This window comes from Macaca thibetana, chromosome 6, assembly GCF_024542745.1.
Source record: "Macaca thibetana thibetana isolate TM-01 chromosome 6, ASM2454274v1, whole genome shotgun sequence".
NCBI lineage: Eukaryota > Metazoa > Chordata > Mammalia > Primates > Cercopithecidae > Macaca > Macaca thibetana.
Window position 1 is genome coordinate 38110152 of NC_065583.1, and position 21988 is coordinate 38132139.

The 21988-nt window shown below is 41.4% G+C and overlaps 1 protein-coding gene across 3 annotated transcripts in view; it reads left to right on the plus strand.

Annotated features, from left to right (window-relative positions):
- NR3C1 (nuclear receptor subfamily 3 group C member 1) overlaps positions 1-21988 on the plus strand; it is a 456865-nt gene that overhangs the window by 146768 nt on the left and 288109 nt on the right. For 2 of the 3 annotated variants that reach the window (XM_050794919.1, XM_050794921.1), the window contains exon 2: positions 10814-10999. The exons of the other annotated variant lie outside the window; for it this stretch is intronic. The gene's annotated coding sequence lies outside the window, so the exon portion shown is untranslated. The remainder of the gene's footprint in view (positions 1-10813; positions 11000-21988) is intronic. 3 annotated transcript variants of the gene reach the window in all.

Below are 21988 nucleotides of genomic sequence, written 5' to 3' on the forward strand. Positions count from 1 at the left end.
TATCAGAGAAATGAAAATTAAAACCACAATGCAATATCACCTTACTCCTGCAAGAATGACCATAACTTAAAAATAAAAAATAATAGATGTAGGCTTGGATGTGGTGAAAAGGGAACACTTTTACACTGCTGGTGGGAATGTAAACTAGTACAACCACTATGGAAGAGAGTATGGAGATTCCTTAAATAACTAAAACTACCATTCAATCCAGCAATCCCACTTACTGGGCATCTATCCAAAGGAAAAGGAGTCATATGAAAAAGATACTTGCACACGCATGTTTATAGCAGCACAATTTGCAACTGCAAAAATATGGAACCAGCCTAAATGCCCATCAACCAATGAGTGGATAAAGAAAATGTGGTGTATATATATACTATGGAATACTATTCAGCTATAAAAAGGTATGAAATAATGGCATTTGCAGCAACCTGGATGAAGTTGGAGACCATTATTCTTTTTTTTATGTATATATACTTTATGTTCTAGAGTGGTGAGATCACTTGGAGACCATTCTAAGTAAAGTAACTCAAGAATGGAAAACCAAGTATCATATGTTCTCACCTATACATGGGAGCTAAGCTATGAGGATGCAAAGGCATAAGAATGATATAATGGACTCTGGGGATTTGACGGGGGAAGGATGTGAAGGGGTTGAGAGATAAAAGACTACACATTGGGTACAGTGTACATGGCTCAGGTGACACGTGCACCAGAATCTCAGAAATCACCACTAAAGAACTCATCCATGTAACCCAAAACACCTGTTCCCCAAAACCTATTGAAATAAATTATTTAAAAAAATAATAATAGAGAATGTATTAGCTCCTATAACTAAAATACACCAATAAATAAAGATATGTTTGTGTGTGTTATATGGACTTTAGGTACAGTTTTGTTTGGCTGTATCTCCTTTGATCTGCAATTCTCTTTGTTCTGCTACTTTATCTCACGCTGACTTCACGCATGGTAGCAAAATGGCAGCAGCAGATCTAGGTTTCACATCCACACTCTACCACATCTAGGAGAAAGATCTTCTCTTCCCCACTGACCCCTCCTTACCCAACCACAGTCCTGGTTTTCCCTCCAGGAAATCATAGGTCAGATGCCTTCCCCTGAATCTAAAAGAATGGATAACTGGTTTGCTTAAGTTCATCAGCGCCTACTCCTAGAGCCGGGGATGGGCTACTATCATCCTTACCCCGTGACTGCTACTCACTGGGGAAGGTGAGAAATGGAGACAGGGCATTCAGCCACAACATGTGCAACAGAGAAACATAGGGATAGGGGAGGATTTGTAGTTTCTGAGCTCAGAACTGTGTACAATCTGCAGAGTATTTCATCACTGAGTGCCACAGTGCAGAAGTGTCCTTATTAGTAATGCGAGTGGGTTGAACATATGAAATATTATCTATCAGGTATGACTCAAAAGATGGAGAACCTCTGCTCTAAGGCGTAAGCTACTCACACCAGGAAGTGTGTTATATTTGTTGCTGTGGCATGTGGTGAATGTGAACTGAATTTACTTCCAGTCTCTGGGATCACCTGACTGTCCCCTCTATTCTTCCTCTTTCTGTTGATATCCTGATGTTTACCCTCCTCTTTCCTACAGCTGGTTTTCATCTCCTCAAAGTCTGGCATAAGGGGAAGGCAAGATCACCATCCCTTTTCTGCAGAATATAATTTTTAGAAAAAAAAAGACCACAAATGCTTGAATATGTGATCAAGTGAAGTAACTTAAGAGAGTCAAATAGGGAATGATATGTTTCCTATGTGAACAGCAAGAAAAGGCACCCATCCATGGACTTAAATGTCATTTGCCTGTGGAGAAATGTGGGGCAGACCTGAAGCTGCATAAGGCTTTGGTGCAATTGTATTTCATAAAGTAAAGAGCTTTATTTAGACTGAACGTGTGTCATTTGTCACATGAAGAGGTGAGACCCTCGTCCACTATTATAGGATGTGCATTTCCTTTATTATTCACTAAGAGATGACGAGTCAACACTAAGCTGCGGATGCTGTTTCTCAATCCCCCTTGAGACAGGCACTTGCAAGAGATCTGTTTGTATAGTCTAGGGTATAATCTCTGGTCATGGGTCAGGATTTCTTCTACTCGAAGGAAACTGACCTAAACTGGGCTGGGTTATGATGTTTAGACACCATAAGCATTGACAGTTGATGGTACTCTCCTCTCTGTAACTGAAAACAATGCTTAACTGTAAAACAGAAAATGTATGTGCATACAGAAATGAAAGTAATTTGACTCTGGCTTTTACAGGTGGCAAAATTCGGAATCTGTTTCATTAACTGAATTATTCTCTCCTCTCCCTCCCTGCATCTCTCTTTTTAGAGTCCCTGTTTTGCTGGCGGGACTTTAAGTGCATACCTGTTCTGTATTATTAATAATTCAGCCCCAAGTTTGTAAGGGAATAAGCTGTGTTGTCCAGTGAGCTTCACTATTCCAACCTGCTGATTGAACTTACTTGCCAGAAAACAAAAACAAACAGAAAGCTTTAGGGTAACTTGGTGCTAGAAAACCAATGTTGAGGTCAACTAAAGAATCCAGCCCCCCAGATATTGAAAGCTCCAGCTGCTGCAATGACCACAGGATAAGAGAATTGCCTTTCTTTGACCAGGAAATGTAAGAGGTACTTAAGAGTTCATTTCCCTCAGCCTCCCTGATGGGCAGCACTCCTATACCCTGTTCCGCTCTAAAGCCAATTCTTCCTCTTATGTGCACTTGACCCAATTCCCTCTAGCCAGTCAAAGGCAACACTTCAGTATTCTGCCTCCTTCTCCTACATTGTCAGAACTTTCCCCTTTTTCCTGGATCGTTCTTATCAGCAAACAAGCATGACATGATGCTATTTCTCCTATCTTAAATAATAATAATAAAAAACTCCACATCCTCCACAGCTGTTCCCCATTTCTCTGCTCTCCTTCACAATACTACGAGCTGCACTCAGAGACTCCAATTCCTCCCCTCCCATGATATCTTAAGTCCAGTCCAGCCAGATTTCCCCCACTCCCCGTCCCCAGCAAAAATGCTCTGGTAAGGGTCACCTGTGCCTCTAGATTACTAAACTCAATGGTCACTTCTCACTTTGATGTCAATTTGTAGGACAGCATTCCCTCTTGGTTTTCCTCCTCCCTCCCCAGCTCTCCTCCCAGTCTCCTTTGCTGTTCCTCCTCTTCTCCCCTACAAAGCTGGAGTGCCCCAGGGGCTCCATCAATCTTCATTTTACTCCACTGGTGATCTCATTCATCTCATGAATTTAATCCTATGTTGACAACTCCAAGGATTCTATCTCCAGCCCAGACCTCTCTCCTGGACCCCAGACTCATTGCTGATGGCAAACCTAACACCTCCACTTGAATGTCTAATAAACATTTTAAAACTCAATATATCCAGATGAACTCTTATTTTTTGCCTCCCCTCATTCCCATCCCTATGAAACCTGTTATACCTTTACCTTAGTCCTTGCCATCTCAGCGAATGGAACCCAAAACTTCTCTTTTGCTCAAGACTCTAACCAGTCTGTCAGCATATCTGTATCTTGAAAATAGAGCCAGAGTCCAGCCTCTCCAGTAATTACTACCTGATGCAGACCTCACCAGGATTAGTGGCCAACCTGCTTCCACCCTTGCCCCTGTAGCCCATTCTCAACACAACAGCCACACCAATCTACATAAAACATGATCAGATCATGGAACTCCAATGACTCACTCAGGGTAAAAGCCAAGGTCCACATAATTTGACTCTCATTACTCTCTGACTCCTCTCCTTCTGTGTTCCCCTCTTTCATTACCCTGCAGCCACCCTGACCTTCCTGCTCCCCTCAAGCAGACCAGGCATGCTCCTACCTTGAGGCCTTTGCACTGGATATCCTTTGGCCTGGATTATTGCCTTTACCTAGAATATTCTCCTTGCTTGGAATATTCCCCAGACATCTGCATGACAACCCTTATCTGCTGCAAGTCTTTGCTTAATGTCAACTTCTCAAAGAATCCCACCTGAGAACCCCACTTAAAACTGCAATCTGCCCTCCCTCCACCACTGCTGATCTTCTTTATCCTATTCTATTTTTTCCAAAGCATTTACCACTTTCTAACTTATTATATAATTCCTGATTCGATAATGCATGCTGCTTATTGTCAGTCTCCCACCGACCTCTAGAATGTAAGCCCTTGTGGGTTTTGTTTTTTTTTTTTCTTTTGATCTGTTTTATTTACTTTATACCCCAGGTGCCTAATGCAGTGCCTGGTAATTCCTAGGTGCTCAATAAATACTAACTTATTTCTGTGCTATAATAAACTGTTTTCACTTTATAAATCATGATCATTTCCTACGATGGTTAATTTTATATTTGATTCTACCTACATCCCATAATACATGTACATGTGGCATACATAAGACCCATGACTTTGTCACTATCATAAGATCCATGCCACTACCATGGGATTCATATGTATAGATCATAAGATCCGTATACAAAAGAGGCATGACTGTGTCACTAATACGTGAATAAAAAGATCCATATTTACCCTTCAACTGGAAAGAACTTTCAAACCCCATCTCTCTAGACCTCCCATAACATCATTCCCATATTAGAGCACTGCAGGAAAATTCACAAGGGATCATGGGAATCAGAACCACACAGTAATCTGTCATCTCTACAAATCTAGAATTTCTAGGCCAGGCACTTTTGCAGTGGCATCGTCATTAAGAGTGTGGGCTCTGGAGTCAGGCTGCCTAATATTTATCTTGGAACCAGGATTTACTAGACCTCCATTTTGTCACCTGTAACACTGGCCTTATTATCTTAATCATTTTTGTTGTGTTGTTATTATTCCCAAAATTGTTGAATAAGAGGCATGGTAGGGAAAGTAACAGCACCCAAAGGATGTCTACATCCTATTCCTGGAATCTAGGAATATGTTACTTGACATGTCAAAAGGAGTCTTTGCAGATGTGATTAAAGTCACAGTCCTTGGGATGGGAAGATGATCCTGGATTATCGGAGTGAGCCCAGTGTAATCACCTAAGCCCTTACAGGCAGAAGAGGCAGAAGAGTCAGTTAGAAGAGGCAGGAAAGACACGAAGTGTGCGAGGGACTCGGCCCACTGTCGCTGGCTTTAGAAATGAAGGGGCAATGAGCCAAGGAATACGGGAAACCCCAGAAAGTGAAGAACAACCCTGACCAGAAAACTAGCAAGAAAACAAGACCAAAGCATCATACACATGCAACTGAACCCTGCCAGAAACCTGAATGATCCCGAAAGTGGATTCCCCCTAGACCTTGGGGAGGCCGAAGATATGGTTTGGCTGTGTCCCCACCCAAATCTCATCTTGAATTGTAGCTCTCATAATTCCCACGTGTTTTGGGAGGCACCCGGGAGGAGATAAATGAATCATGGGGGCCATTTCCCCCATACTGTTCTCATGGTAGTGAATAAGTCTCACAAGATCTGATGGTTTTATAAGGGGTTCCCCCTTTTGCTTGGCACTCATTCTCTCTTGACTATGGCCATGTAAGACATGTCTTTACCTTCTACCATGATGGTGAGGCCTCCTCAGGCAGGTGGAATTGTGAGTCCATTAAACCTCTTTTTCTTTATAAATTACCCAGTCTCGGGTATATCTTTATTAGCAGCATGAGAACAGACTAATACAGCCTACATCTTGATTTTGACCTATGCACCTCAGAGCAGAGAAAGCAGTCCAGCCTCCTGGACTTCTGGTCTATAGCACTGTGAGATCATAAATTGGGTGTATGCTGATGATGAGAAATATGAAGGGCTACCAAGTAGCTTTCTATTATTTATATACCTCACATACTCCTGCAGAAAGGCTTTCAGAAAGTGAGGTGTTGTAAATGGGAACCAACATGTTAACCAGTTCACAAACCCATCAGGAGCATGTCAGTTTCCCCACATCCTCATATAGGTACGGTCAGACTTTGAAAACATTTCCCTGTCTGATATGTCCAAAATCATTCATTTAATTATACTTTCCTAATTACTAGTAAGGTTGACCATCTTTTCATATCTTTACTGGTCCGTTTCCCACTATTGGAAATTGTTTGTATCTTTTCTCCATTTTCTTAAATTGCAAGTTTTGTCTTTTCTGGTTCATTTGCAATTCATTATATGATCCATAAACAAATTTCTTTGTTGTTATAATAGTTGCAACTATCTTCTCCCGGTTGATTGCTTGTTTATTTAATTTCACTTATGGTGCCATTTAAAATATATATATAGCAACTGATTTAACATAGTACATGTATCGATATTTTCTTTTGTAGTGTGTGATTTCTGGATCTTGTTTGTTTGAGAAATCCTCCCTGCTCTAAGGGGATTCTTAGAGGTGACTTAGAGCCTACCAAGGAAGATGGACAGTGAGAAGGGGCCAAACTTACAGGCTTTTCTGTTTCTGTGCCACTCATAATAGCACCTTGTTAGATCTCTTTTCTTTTTTTTCTTTTTTCTTTCTTTTTATTTTTTATTTATTTATTTATTTATTTTGAGATAGAGTCTTGCTCTGTTGCCCAGGCTGGAGTGCAGTGGTACAATCTTGGGTCCACCACGCCCAGCTAATTTTTTTGTATTTTTAGCAGAGACGGGGTTTCACCATATTGGCCAGCCTGGTCTCGATCTCCTGACATCGTGATCCACCCGCCTCAGCCTCCCAAAGTGGTGGGATTACAGGCGTGAGCCACCACGCCTGGCCTGTTAGATCTTTTATATATCAAACTCCTGTATAGGGTTTGCACTGAAGAAGTTTTGCTGTTGAAACACACACACACACACACACACACACACAGAATGTTACTGCATTTGCTAAGATTTCTGTCCACAGAGCCAAAAAGAGAAACATGATGAATTATATTAACTCATAAGAGAAAATAAAGAATAAACACAATGTGTCACGTAGCTTTTGTTTGTTGGTAAAAGATGGACTACCAGACTGCTGGGAGAGGAAACCCCTTAGCACTGTGTCCTAGGCATATGGGCCGTCATGCAAAGGAGGGACCTAGTGAGCTACAGTAGATTCAGAAGATTCAGAAAGATTCTCAAATGGCCCTACTTATGGAACTAGAGGGAGACAAGGAGTTCATCTCAGAATACAGGCTTCTCTTAGGGCTCTATTGAAAGTATGCATGTCCGGGCCAGGTCTTAAGTCACAGATCTCTTGCGAGCTGCAGCTAAGAGCTCTGATTGGTGCTTCAGCAGCTGGCGAATCAAAGGATCGGCTGAGAGAGCAATTCTCCCGTCATCAGACATTCATCCCAGTTTTGAGCCTCTGCTCTCCTTTCTCCTCTCTCCAGTAGGAATGAGAGGGCTTACGATTTAGCGAACTCAAATCCTTCATACTTTGAAGAATGCACAAGTTCAGTATCCTACAAAGGTGAAATAAACACACACAAATCACTGCTACCTTGCAGTTTATAAAACCTTTCCTATCCACAACTTCACATCTGTGAATTTAGTGCCCTTCACAATATGAGGAAATCTAGCTCAGTCTTTATTGTGGTGATGGCTGGATAGCCCAAATTAGCTGAAAATTTTTATTTTTAAAGATATATATATTTTGTCAGTGATATGTTTCTATCCCTAACAAAAGTACAGAGGTAAAGGAACACAATAGTTTACTTTATTATTAACTTGGCTTTTCCTTTAACTCTTTTGTCCCTCCCAACATATTTATATTCTTTCCTTTTTTTTCCCCTTTTTTTTTTTTTTTTTTTTGGCTTGTATTAAAGTCTCATTTTACAGTCTCTCTGCAAGGGCCCCTTGGTCATACTTCACTTCATTTTTTATGTAACCTGCTTAAGTTTAAAATGATCTGTTTTCTTAAACAGGGTTAGCACACATGATAATATGTTTCCTGGCACTCTGCCACTGCCCTGTCACCCAGCTCTCTGGATTTAAGGCTTGTTTCTTCAAGAATGTGCAGAACTGTTCTGAAAAAAGAAAAAGAATTTGAAGCTCTTCTTCCAAGAAAGGCATGCAGAGGGATTTTTTCATACCTGTACCGTACAGAGGATGAGTACAGCATTTCCTTTGGGCAGTAAGAATATTCAAATTAAATATACTCAGCCAGATTTTTCTACCCCCACTCTAAAGTATGTATCAGTGGAACTTCCACTGTGTGTCAACCCATGAGTTTCCCCAAGAAGTCCTTGTTTCATGGGTCTGGGAATTGAACCAAGTGAAAAAGACTTACTGATTTCTCCCCAGATTGTGAAAGATCTCTATGTCTAGCTCTAAACAAATGTATAGCCAACACACAGTCTCAAGTATTTACCCAGAAAATCCTACATAGTTCATGTTTTATGTCTGTTTTTCCATTTTTGTTGTTGTTGTTGTCTTTGTTTTGTTTTGTTTTTTGAAACAAGGTCTCACTGTTGCCCAGGCTGGAGTGCAGTGGCACTATCATAGCTTACTGCAGCCTCAAACTTCTGGGCTCAAGTGATCCTCCAGCCTCAGCCTCCCAAGTAGCTGAGATAACAGGCGCACACCACCATGCCAGGCTAATTTTTTTGATTTTTTGTAGAGATGAGGCCTCATTACATTGCTCAGGCTGGTCTCAAACTCCTGGGTTCAAGCAATTTTCCCACTTCAGCTTCCCAAAGTACTGGGATTATAGGCGTGAGCCACCACACCCAACCCTTATACACCTTTTAAAGTACAAAGGAAATAGACTCACTCGCTACTTAATTAATATCCTGTAAATATCCTGGTAGGCAGAAAACAGAATTCCATGCATGGAGTCTAACTGAAGAGACTTTAATGAAGGAATTATCAATAGGGTAAATGAAGCCAATGAGGAATGGTGGAGCTTCAGGGGCTAGCAACAGCCAAAAGACATTTCTACCTCTTAAGCTAACAAGAAAAGGGAGGAAAGAGTGTTGTGGGAGCCCTGTGGGAGCTGGAGCTGAGAAGCGAGGCCTGCCTGGCTGGATCTAGGCTCACAGCTCATGGCCAGATGGCAGTGGAAAGACAGAGAGGGAGTAGGGACAAAACACTCTGGCCCCTCTCTTCCTGTCCTGAATTTCCTGCTTCCATTGGCCAAACCCAGCCAGCAAAGCTGGCAGGTGAAAGAGCCCAGGGGAAGCAGTCCACGGATCAGCCTCCTGAGGCACAGAGAAAGGCAGTGGTGGTGGATGGCCCAGGGAAGGGATACTTGCAGTGGGCACATGAAAAACAGCCATTGCTGGGGTTAAGAGTGAGCAGGTTTGAAATTTGCTGAAGATGATCTTTTTAGACAATCTAATTCTGTTCATGAGATTTTTGGTGTTGGCAGGGAGTGGTAAATGGCTTAATTTATTGTGAAGAAGCACTCTTGCCTTCTGAGTGAACTGACCTTGCTAAGAGATATGAGCTGAATCCAATGCATGAGAATTCAGTGGACCTCACAGAGTCATAAAATTTTTAAGCTGGAAGGGACCTTTTACAAAGCCTCTAACTCAGTCACTGTATTTTAGAGATAGGAAAAAGTGGGCTCATGATGAGTCTTCTTCCTTCATTCCTTTCATTCATAAGGAGACAATTTTTGCTTGATTGCCTACTAAGTACTAGGCACTGTTCTAATGATGAGAATGCAATAGTGAACAAAATAATATTCTGCTCTCATGGAGCTTATGTTCTAGAGAGGCAATAAACATCAATAACAAAAAACATGCTAGGTGAGAAGGGAATATGTGCTATTAAAAAATACGGCAAAATAAGACAGTAGAGGAGGGCAAGAGATGGAAAGTATCCTTCATATGGTAGACATGGAAGACCACTCTGGTTGGCACATTTGAACAGGGACCTGAAGGAGATAAGGGACAGGCCATGTGAACTTCCAAAGCAAGAGCATTCCAGGCTGAAGGGACAGGAATTGAAGAGCCGCGAGGGGAGCATGCTTGGTGCTGAGCTCAGTGAGAGAGGGTTGGGATGATAGGAGATGAAATCAGCAGACCAGCTGTGGGCCAGGCATGAGGAGCCTTGCAGGCTTAGTGGAACATTGCACTTCATTTTCAGGGTGATAGGAAGCCATTGCAGGGTACTGAGCAGAGTAGAGACATGATCTGATGTATATTTTAACAAGATCAATCTGGCCACTGTGCAAGAAAAGACTGAAGGAGGCCAGGGGAGAAGGGAGACCAGACCAGGCAGGAGGCTGTTGGAGTCATCCTGGGGAGGGAGGACAATGGCTGGGGCCAGCATGGAAGTAGGGGAGGTAGTGAGAAGCCATCAGATTCTGGATATGTGTGAACATAGGACTGACAAGATCTGCCAATGGAGTAGCTAGAGGGCAGTGAGACAGAGGAGTCAAGGGTGACCCCAAGCTTGTTGACCTGAACATTGGGAGAGATGGAGCTGACATTACTGAGCTTGGGAGAGGAGGAGGTTCGGTGGAGTAGGGGGATAAACAGGAATTAAGTAAGAGACTTGTAGAGTTTCAGAGGCCCATTAAATGTCTATGCAAAAAATGTATAAATACATATACATACATAGATACATATGGAGATGCATGTGTGTGTGTGAAGCCCAGGAGAGGAGTTGATGCTTGAACTACAAATTTGGAGATGGTATTTAAAGTCATAGAGGATGAAGTCATCACAGAGTGAGCACAGCTATAAAAGAGCAAGATTAGCACTGAGCCCCGAAACATACTAATAATATTAGTAACACTTATTCTTTTTTATTATTATTTTTACAGCTAGCACTCGGCACTATATGCCAGGCACATAGTGCACTTTACATACGTTATCTTTTTAAATTCTCATAACAGTCATGTGAGAAAGTTATCCCCATTTTACAGATAACAAAGTTGAGACACAGAGGAATTAACCAGCGTGCTCAAGTCCCACAGCCCATATGTGGCAAGGCTGGGAAGTGAATCCAGACAATCTGACTCAAGATGAAGCAGTGATCCCAGGCTTACATAGCAAGTTTGTGGCAGAAGATGTCTGACAAGCTTCTCTCTATGCTACGCTGCCTCTGCTGAGTAAGTTCTTTCACTTCCATGCCGAGTCACTCAAAAGTACAGAATCACACTGGAACAATGGGCACCCAAATATCAAGTTTACAAATTTACAAATTTGATCTCATTTCTTCCTCCAACATGTTAAAGGTTCTGAATCTCTCTTTAGTGTCTCTCTGATGCTAAGCATAGGGTCTTGCTCACAGGAGCTGCTCCATCACAGAGGACTAAGGACTGAAAGGCCACTGGGGATTAACTGTCTCGCTTTGATGGTAGGCAGAGTGAGAAGGGAAGCTATATCCATATGGCTGAGATTGTAAATCAAGGCTGGGAAGAAACCACCTTCTGGAAGTCACACAAGACAGATGACTTCCTAGTTGTATCTGTGACACATGGACCTACCTAGGAGAATTAATTACAACTGAAGACGTGAACTGGAGGGTAGTCAGCATCCATTCTGAAGGTCTGTTTAGTGCTGATCTCTCTCGGGACATGGCTGTCTCTGCCCCAGTCAGGGCCTCCTCTCAAAGAATGGCATTTTCTTGTGTTTTGTACCTAAGCAGGCAGCACAGATAGCATCACTTTGCCTTTCCACCACTAGCCTTCAGAGATGTGGCGGAACCATAATTGGAACCTTTCAAAGAGCTATTTGGATAAACAAACTGTCAGTTCTCAGTTATAAATAAACTGCTATCAGCCATCTGAAAGAGACAAAATGATAGCAGTGTACCAAAATGCAAAGGGACACGCACCTCAGAACGCCAAGCTATCCAAGACCAGTTACGTAATCTGTAACTCCCACCACCTCCATTTCCCAAATGGATCTGGAGCGTGATGTAAGGAAAATAGCTCAGCCTTTGTGGTCAGACAGGTCTGGGTCTGAATTCTGTCTCTGATGTTCTTTAGTGGTGGCCTTGAGCTGGGTGTTTAATTCCTGAGAGCCTCATCATCCTTATTTGTAAAGTGGGGAGAGGAGGAAATAATTCCTAAATTCATAGGGTTGCTGTGAGAATATAAACAGAACGAATATGGAAGCAACACAGGAACTGGGACATGATGGTACTCAGTAAACAATAGCTCTAGTGGTGACGATGATGGTGACGGTAACAGACACAGTGGTAATAATAATGGTGATGACCGTGGTGGTACAAATATCATCATCCAGCATTTGAGGACCTGTGCTGGGCCCCGGACTCTGTGGGATATAAACTGGAAGTCTCAGAGCTGCTGCTTCAAAAGAGAATAACAGTGAGATTAAACTAAAATGCTTGAAAACCCAATTACTTAACTGTTATTAACAACAATGAGAATATTTAACATTTATTCAGTGTTTGCTATGTGACAGGAACAGCCACAAGTAGTTTATATATGTTTCATTTAATCCTCACAAAACCCTTTTGAAAAACAAAGGATAATTAGCTCCATGTCAGATTAGAAACCCAGGGCTCACAAAGGTTAAGTTCTGGATAAAAAAGCAATTGCTCACAACTTCTCTAGTAAAGCTGAGAGTTATTGACTCCAACCACTACATCAAAACACAGAGTGCATTGTACCCTACAGTAACAATGGATCACTGTCAGCATCTTCTACACATATCAATTTGCGATTTTTTGTATACCCCCTTGCTCCTGGCATTATAAAGATACACAAGCAAATGCAAGAGAGACTAACTGTAACTGAAGAGCCCCTGAAGAATAGTGATTCTGTCTGCCTCTGCAATACCTAGCACTGGTTATTTCTTCAATCTTGCTATACTTTAAGAGAAAGAGGCAAATCTTAAATATTGTTTTGCTCATAAAATAAATCCTGCAAGGGTGCTGTTCTTTATGATGTCAATGATATTCAATGCTTACAGTAATGGATTAAAATCAATAGAGAAGGTGCTATTATCCTCATCTGACAAAAAAAAAAAAAAAAACAAATGGCACGGAGTGACGCATGACTGTTCTCTAAAAGCCTAAACTGATATATTTTAGATTCTAACATATGTCATCCCTGCTATTGTCTGAAGAAAAAAAAAGCATAGCTAAGTACATGTTGAAAATCACTTTTTTTATTTTAAAGGTTATTTTAGATGCTGCTATTACTTTCAAATGTAAGCATTAGTGGTTGGTGTTATTTACGGTTTATTCGGATGTGCTCATTTTCAGTGCCATTAAGCTAAGCTATTATGATCCAGAATGTGTCATGTTATTAATCCCTCCAGAATAGACATCCTAACTTGTTCACAATCATATTCCCAGAAGGCTGAAGGCAGTACTGGTATGATGGTTGCTCTCAATAAGTATTTTTTCTGGAAAAAAGAAATTGTAAATGTCCGATTTAGGGTCATACACCTGGGAAAAGCTAAAGCAGCAATTCGAGCCCAGAGCTGTCTAACTCTAGACCCCAAGCTCATAACCACTGCACTGTGTTGCCTGCGTCCCAACCAGATGTACAGTAACTATTCTAAGAGGGAAGAGGTCAGGGTGCTCTGAGATGGTGAATATGTAGGGCTTGTGCTTATGGTTCTTATGAGAAATTCACACAAATTAATAAAAGCATGTTTGAGATGCATATGAGGATTTACACCAGAGATGGCAAACAAGTAAATCAGGGAGATAGTTCGCCAGTCCCACACAGTATATTTAACATTTAAGATTGGGAGGTTTCATTTTACAAATATAGATTTCTTCCTTTTCTTAAAAAGTTGATGATCTAGAAAAACTGGATCGTATTCCAGATGGCTTTAATGAACTGGATCCACTGCTGCCTGCAGCCCACGCATGTGCTCTTGAGTTTGCCCAGTTCTCAGAACTCCCTATTTTTCCTGCAAACTTCACTTGTTTATACATCTTGCCTGGCCCCCATAGATATATGAAGGGCAACCTCCTGTGGAGGCTCACGCACGGAGCTAGGGCATATTTCAGCTTTTAGTTAGCAAGGCAGAGGTCCTTGATCAGTAATTGCTACCACTGGAGAAAGTGAGGAGAGCCTGGACCTCATGTGGACCAGGCCACCTCCACCCAGGGAACATCAGTCTGTGGCTGTGTCCACAGAGGTTTTCTCTGAGCAGTTCCACCATCCACCATGAACTCCTGACCATCCGTTGCCAGTTCTCCTTCCTGCCTTCCTTGCTAGCTGCTGATCATTAGTTCCTTTCTCTCTCTCCCTTTACAACAAGATTCTTATTCACTTCTCTTACCACCTATTGTTTTCACTGTGGAATTCCTGTTAAAGGTGTTCAAAAAAGTTATTTTTCTTCTTACTTAAAAATACCTTGTTTTCAACTTCCCACAGTAGTTCCCCAAGTTCATGAGAAAGCAGGACCATAGCAAGCCATGAAAATAAATATGAGACCTCCCTTTAAGCCTTTTGTTGAAAACTTAGTGTGAGACAGGTGTGTATAAAAATAGAAGAAAATGTCTTTTCTGTATCATACTTCACAATTTTCAAGGCACAATTACATCTACTGTATAATTTGATTCCCCAAACAAACCAATGAGATGGGCAGAGTGAAAGTAAGGTATTTATGTTTCAGAGGAGATTTCACCTTAGAACCAAAGTCTGCATTCAAGGATCAATGATCAATGGGCAAGAGAATGCAGGTTAGTGCTTCCCTGACCCAGAGTGAATTGCCACAAGTACAATTCAGCTCTCACCTAACCATAGGTAGTTTACCACTTTATCAGGGACCTTTGCTCTGGAAAAACTGAAACTGAAGTGCAACTGCTGAGGACCTACTCAAACCTCCCTTCCTCGCCTCTTACCTCTTTCCTTCCTTCTACAAGTGGCTATTGAGTACCCCTATGTGCCAAGCACTGTGCTAATCCCAGGCCACACAATAATGTCCGACTGTATAATGCCAAGAGAAGGTAGCTCAAATGCTACAATACTGCCACCTTGTACTCACATGGCTCTTTATGATTTTCAAAGCCATTTTGCAGCACCCCTGTGTGCTGAGTATATACCTATTTTATAGATAGAATTTAAGTTCAGAAAAGCAAAGTGACATACAGCTAGGAAGCACACAGCTAAGATTCAAACCTGGTCTTAACACTTTGGGTCCAATGATCTTTTCACTATTGCTACTACTGGCACCCACCAGTACCTGGCACATAGTAGGTGCTCAAGAAATGTATGCTAAACATAAATTACCATCACACTGCCTCTCAAAATGACTAGAAACATCTAACGTAATATTTCTCCTTCAAGGCCAAGAAAACAGGCCTCTCAGGAATCTTTCAAACCTATTGCTCAGTAAAAGCCAACAGTGCCTGAAAGTAATCACTATTATTTTCACCGAAAGCCACATATGAAGCTAGAGAGATATAAAACAAACACCTCCACTGAGGAAGATAACTGTAAATAAAGCTTTTTTCTCAGGTTCGTTGACATTCTTGTTTGACCAAGAACAATCAGTTAAGAAGGAAATATTTTTCCCTATCTACCTCAAACCAAATTCCAAACCCGAAGTCCAATATTGGGTGGTAAGCAGTAAAGCAAGTTGCTTAACCTTTTCATGCTCCTTTTCCCCAGCTGAGTTTCCAAATCTACCATGGCAATGATCCAAAGAGTCTCCTCTTCAATTTTTCTTCTGTTTTGCAATTTGGTGGGAACAGAGGGGTACGTGGGGAGCAAGTTTGATAGGAAAACTATGGCTTGGTCTGGTTCAAATATCAGTACAGAAACATGAGGGAGTAACTCAAGAGCCAATTCTGTGGTTTGAACCTTCCCCATTGGAGGCCTGGCTGTCCACACTCTTCACTCTGGAATGGCCCAAGAGGATCTGCTGCCTGCTACTGCTCTAATTCTAGCCCACCCCTTCCTGCATAGGGCCTGGCCAGAGTCAGTTTTCTCCCTCGGGAAAGGGCAATCTGGATGCTGGTAGGTAACAGAGCTGCCATCTAATTCACCCAGTTCACAACCACCTCACTCCTTCTCTACTACTCAACCCTCATTGTCCTTACCCTGTCCAACCACATCTCTACCGCTCACAGAATCAATGGGTACACTGGAGTGATGCTGGAAGTGACAGACAAGAGCATAAATCCTATAAAACATAGGATATGTGGCCATAGGAGAATACAGCTTTTAGTGGATTTTTAACCCTCTAGCCCACTGTCTTTTCCACTCTTACTCCCTCCTGTTTCTCTCTCCCCTGTTTAAATCACCCAGTGTTTCTCAAAGTGTGATCTCTGGACCAGTAGCATCAGCATTGTGATGGTTGATACTGAGTGTCACTTTGATTGGATTGAAGGATGCAAGTATTGTTCCTGGGTGTGTCTGTGAGGGTGTTGCCAAAGGAGATTCACATTTGAGTCAGTGGGCTGGGGAAGGCAGACCCACCCTTATTCTGGTAGGCACCATCTAATCAGCTGCCGGTGAATATAAAGCAGGCAGAAAAACATGGAAACAGAGAGACTGGCTTAGACTCCCAGCCTGCATCTTTCTCCCATGCTGGATGCTTCCTGCCCTCGAACATCGGACCCCAAGTTCTCGGTTTTGGGACTCAGACTAGCTCTCCTTCCTCCTCAGCATGTAGGCAGCCTAGTGTGGGACCTTGTGATTGTGTAAGTTAATTATATATATATTTGTGAATATATTCACATGTATGAATTTGTCAAAATTCTCCTGTGAGTTTTTCAGAAATGCATATTCTCAGGCCCCACCTCAGACCCACTGAATCACTCAAGGTGGGGCCCAGCCATCTGTGTTTTAGGCAGCCCTCTATTTGAATCTGATGCACACTCAAGACTATGAACCACTGATTTAAACAATTTCTCCCTCCCACTGGGTATTATTCTTCTAGATCTCCTCACTGGTGTCTATCTTCTCATACTTATATAAATGGACAAAGATTTTGTAATCACACTAATAGAGTCTGCAAACTATAATCTTCCATATGAGGTGAGAAGAAATGTCAACCTCTGAAAATTCAGCTAAAAGTAGCCAGTAAGGTGTCATGAGTTCAGAGAACATGAACTCCGATATCAGATGGCTCTGGGTTCAAGTTCATCAAATATTCAAATCCACCACCTGCTGGCTGTGGGATCTTAGGGTAATTATTCACCTTCTGGACATTGCCCATAAAGCATAAAGATATCAGTGTTATAGGGCTGTTATGAAGATTAAGTGAAGAAGCACATGGGCAGTACTTGTGACATACAGTAGCCATTCAGGAAACATACTCGTCTTCCTCCTCACCCCACCTCCAGTAAAATTACAATAAAAATACACTCACCTGGACATCATGTTCTTCCTTGCCTCTCATAAGTCTTTATCAAGGAAATAGGAGATCTCCTGAGGCCAATCAAAAGACCAAATTATCTCTCTGCCTGTTGTCCAAGCAAGGTGGCCAGCTTTTATGCTCAGGATTAGAACATGACCAATATAAATGGTAAAACCTAGTCCTTTTATTTTATCTAATCTAATGGTGACTGGTTTTGGAAGGAGACAGAAATTAGCATGAAATCTAGTGGACGGGGATTTTGTGTTTAATAATTTTTATTCATCCAAAACTATCCAACAGAAAGAAAGTGTGACAGATACTTTATCACATGAACTGACTTATTTTTGCTTCTAAGAAGGAGCAGGCCTGGTGCAGTGGCTCACGCCTGTAATCTCAGCACTTTGGGATGCCAAGGTGGATGGATCACGAGGTCAGGAGATCGAGACCATCCTGGCTAACACGATGAAACCCCATCTGTACTAAAAAATACAAAAAATTAGCCAGGCATGGTGGCACGCGCCTGTAGTTCCCACTACTGAGGAGGCGGAGGCAGGAGAATCACTTGAATTCGGGAGGTGGAGGTTGCAGTGAGCGGAGTCACTGCACTCCAGCCTGAGCAACAGAACAAGACCCTGTCTCAAAAAAAAAAAAAAAAAAAGAAAAAGAAAAAGAAAAGAAAAGAAAAGAAAAAGAAAAAAAAAGGAGCAAAGGATTTCAAAGATTTTCCATAGTCTGGACAAAACAGTCCTTAAAAATATCCCATTCCCTTTGTGCTGTGTAACATTTATTAACTGCTTACTACATGCCTGATCCTAAGCTATTAAATGATATACATGCATTTGTGCACTGAATCCTCAGAAGTAATTACTATCACCCCCTCTCCCAATGTAAAGATGAGAAAACTGAGATTTAGAAGCTAAAGGCAACTTGCCTAAAATCACCATGACCTGGACTCTGAGGTCCTAGTGCAGAGTCTGTGCTCTGAACCACTAAACCTCCAATTACTAATTCAGTTTTTCAGGTAGCTCTATATAAGAGAGGGGCTCTCCTGAGTAGTAGAAATCAATATTCTACCCATTGGAAAGTTTTGTGACCCCACTACCAATCAGTCAGTCAGCATTCTGATTGATAAATCTGTCTCCTGTTAATTTCTTTATAAGTTTGCTCCTGGTAGCCTGATACACTCAGGGACAGCTCATTGAATGAAGCTTTATAAGCTGCAAAGGTGAGGCTTAGGTCCTGTCCTGAGCTCACCCCACCAAGGAATTGCCTACCCAAGCAGGCCCGCTGGAGGCAGCTAGCCAGCCAGCCAGTTGTCTCCTTTCATACCACTTTAAATGATTCAATCACAGCTCACATAATACAGACAATTCAGAGAAAAATTTAGGATGATTATGTTGGAAGGAGCAGAATTCTAGGAGCTTTAAGGATATAGTAGAGGTGAATGCAGCCAGAAATTCTAAGTTAATGATGGCAAGTAGGTTTCATTTTATGTGACAAATCTAATCAACTGGTGATAGTGAATGCCTAGGGCTCTACATGGAGAAGGATTCTGAGGCCACTACCGGGCTATACAGTAGAGAATGTCATGATTAATTAGCAGTGTCTGCCATGATCACAGGCAGGCATGGGGGCCCATATGTCATATATTCACCATATATATGGTGGAGAATGTCATAATTAGCAGCATCTGCCATGATCACAGGAGGATCATGCCGTATATTTACTATCTCTTAAGTGTTAGAATCTCAGTTGATATCACTCATTATATTGAATGTAGTATCCAATTACATTTGAGTAGAAAATAATGTGTTTTCAAAAATATTTACCAATCATAAATTGTATGAAATCACTGCACTATGGGCTGATTCCTGCTGGTGCACATACAAACTTGTAATTGCTTTGTTAGTACTTCTATCCTTTGAAATTAGTGTCCACCACAGTGTGGTAAAAAGAAAAAGAAAAAAATTATTTCAGTGTAAGAACTTTGGGAGTTCATCTCAAACCTGAATTTTTTTGTGAGCAGAAGAAGTTGTTGCTTTTGGGACATGGATCTGTGTATCCAACATCACAAAATCATAAGTTAAACTTCTTTTATTTTTAGATGAAGCTTTGCTGTGTCGCCCAGGCTGAAGTGCAGTGTGCGATCTCGGCTCACTGAAAACTCTGTCTCCCAGGTTCAAGCAGTTCTTTTGCCTCAGTCTCCCAAGTAGCTGAGATTACAGGCGTGCACCACCACACCTGGCTAATTTTTGTATTTTTAGTAGAAAAGGGGGTTCACCATGTTGTTCAGGCTGGTCTCAAACTCCTGACCTCAAGTGATCTACCCGCCTCAGCCTCCCAAAGTGCTGGGATTACTTTGCCTGGCCCATAAGTTAAATATTTTAAGGGGGTAAAAAGCACAGTTTTTTCTAATTAAAATCCCAAGAAGACCCCTACATATATGGTCACCAAATTTCTGACAATACTGTTATTACTCTGCAATAGGGAAAGTAGGCCTTTGTAACAAACAGTGCTGAGTCTATTGAATTCTCATATGAGAAAAAAAGAAGGGAGAAAGAGTACTGAACCCACCTCACACGATTTATAAAAATCAACTTCAGATATGAAGAGAAAAACAATAATCTTTCAAAAGATAACATAGGAAAATACTTTCATCACATCAGGATAAGCAATACTTTCTTAAATAAGACATTAAAAGTACCAAACAGAAGAAAAAGATTGATGAATTGAACTATATTAAAATTTAAAACTTCTGCTCATCAAAAAATATTATCAAGAGAATGAAAAGACAACCTATAGTGTGGGAAAAAATATTTGCCTCCAAATATCTACATATTTTGTGTATCCAGAACATATTTACATTTTAAATTCACCTAAATCAGTCAGATAATCCAATAGAAAAAATGGGCAAAAATATTTGAGAAGCTATTTCACAAAAGAGGATATGAAACTGGTCAATATAAGAGCTTAACATCTTACTCATCAAGGAAATGCAAATGAAAACTGCAATGAGATAATGCAATGCACCCACCACACCAGAATAGCTAAATTTTTTGAAAGGAACTTGTAATCACAAGTTTTGATGAGAATGTACAGTGACTAGAGCTCTCACATACTGCTGTGATGTAAATTGGTACAATGTTGAAACTCTTTGGCATTACCTACTAAAACTAAATGAATATGGACATTATGATATAGTCACTTTCACTCTTAAATATATAAATAACAGGAAGGTGTATATATGCACCAAAAATATGTGCAAGAATGTTCATAGCAGCATCAATTGTAATAACAAAAGGCTGGGAACAACACAAATATTCCTCAACAATAAAACAGACAAATATGGAATATTTATACAATGCAATATTATATACAGCAACAAGAAGAAATGTCTGCTCCATATAACAACATGGATGAATCTCACAAGCATATGGTTGAGTAAGTGTAATAAAAGAAGCCAGACACCAAAGCGTGCATGCTATATCATCTGCATCATTCCGTTTATAGAAACTCAGGACCAAAATTTATTGTAATAGAAGTGAAAAGAGCAGTTTTCTTTGGGTGAGATAGGAATTCATCTGGGTTGCTGAAAATGTTCTATCTCCTTATTTGGATGGTGGTTAGGACACTGATTTCATTTAAAGACTTGATCTGTCGTGACAAAGGTCAGAAAGGTGGGAATAGTGCATGTGAATGGAGCACAAGTGGGCTTCCGTGAGCTGCTGATGCTGCGCATCTTGTCATGGGTGTGGTTACATGACACTCTATACACGTTGTTCAAGCTACTCGCTTATTGCTTCTGCCCATTACAGTGTGGATTTTTTGTCTTAAAAAAGCTTTTACTTAAAAAAAGAAAAAGTACTGTGTACTGCATTTGAGGGAGAAATGGCACTAAAAATCCTAAATAATATGGACTGATCATCTTAACTGGTGATAACAAGAATAGAAAACACTTATTGAGTATGTAATATGCATCAAGCACTGTGCTAAGCACTTCATGTGGAAGCTGTCATTTAATGCTCCTGTTTCCCATGAAGATTGGTCCTATTATGAGCCACATTTTACAGATGAAGAATCTGAGGCTTAGCAAGCTCAAGGGACTTGCCTGAGCTCAAACAGCTAGTAAGTAGCAGAGCTGGGACTCCAGCCCTCGTAGTCTGTCAAGTAGAAAAATGGACTTGAAATAATGTCTCTTAAAGACGAGCACATGCGTTCCTGCTCTCTGGCCACATATGTGCTTAGAAAGCTGCCCACTGTCTGCCTGCCCAGTGGGTTCACCCTCAGCTGCTCAGGCCCAACAGAAAGATACTGTGAATTGGCTTTTCCCTCACATGTCGTCAGCCTCCAGGACTGAGGAGAGGCGGGTTTGTTTGCTTTGGATCTCAGGGAAATACTGTGGCCAGCACTCACTGGATTTCCTGTAACTGGAAAAGAGTGATGTAATGACATTCGACGAAGGTGGAAAACAGGCCTCACCATGAGCCGTGTGTGAAACCACCCTGTGTCGTGCCAGGCCTCAGACAGGCCCTCAGCCCATTCTACCATGCGCTTATAGGACACACAGCCCTTCACACCTCCTCTTCAAGCCCCCTTGAGACTCCTCTCTTCTAAGAACTCCACGATGGAAAATACTAACATTTGGTTCATTCCAGAGTGCTGCCTTTCACCAAGAGCTTAGAGTTGCTTATCAGCTAGATACATTTCCCTGGTCTGAGTTGGGAGGTAAGATGGGGCACTTTGCCTGGAGAAGTTCTGAAGAGATTTTTCAGAAACCTCATGGTGAGTGACTGACTTCTGTT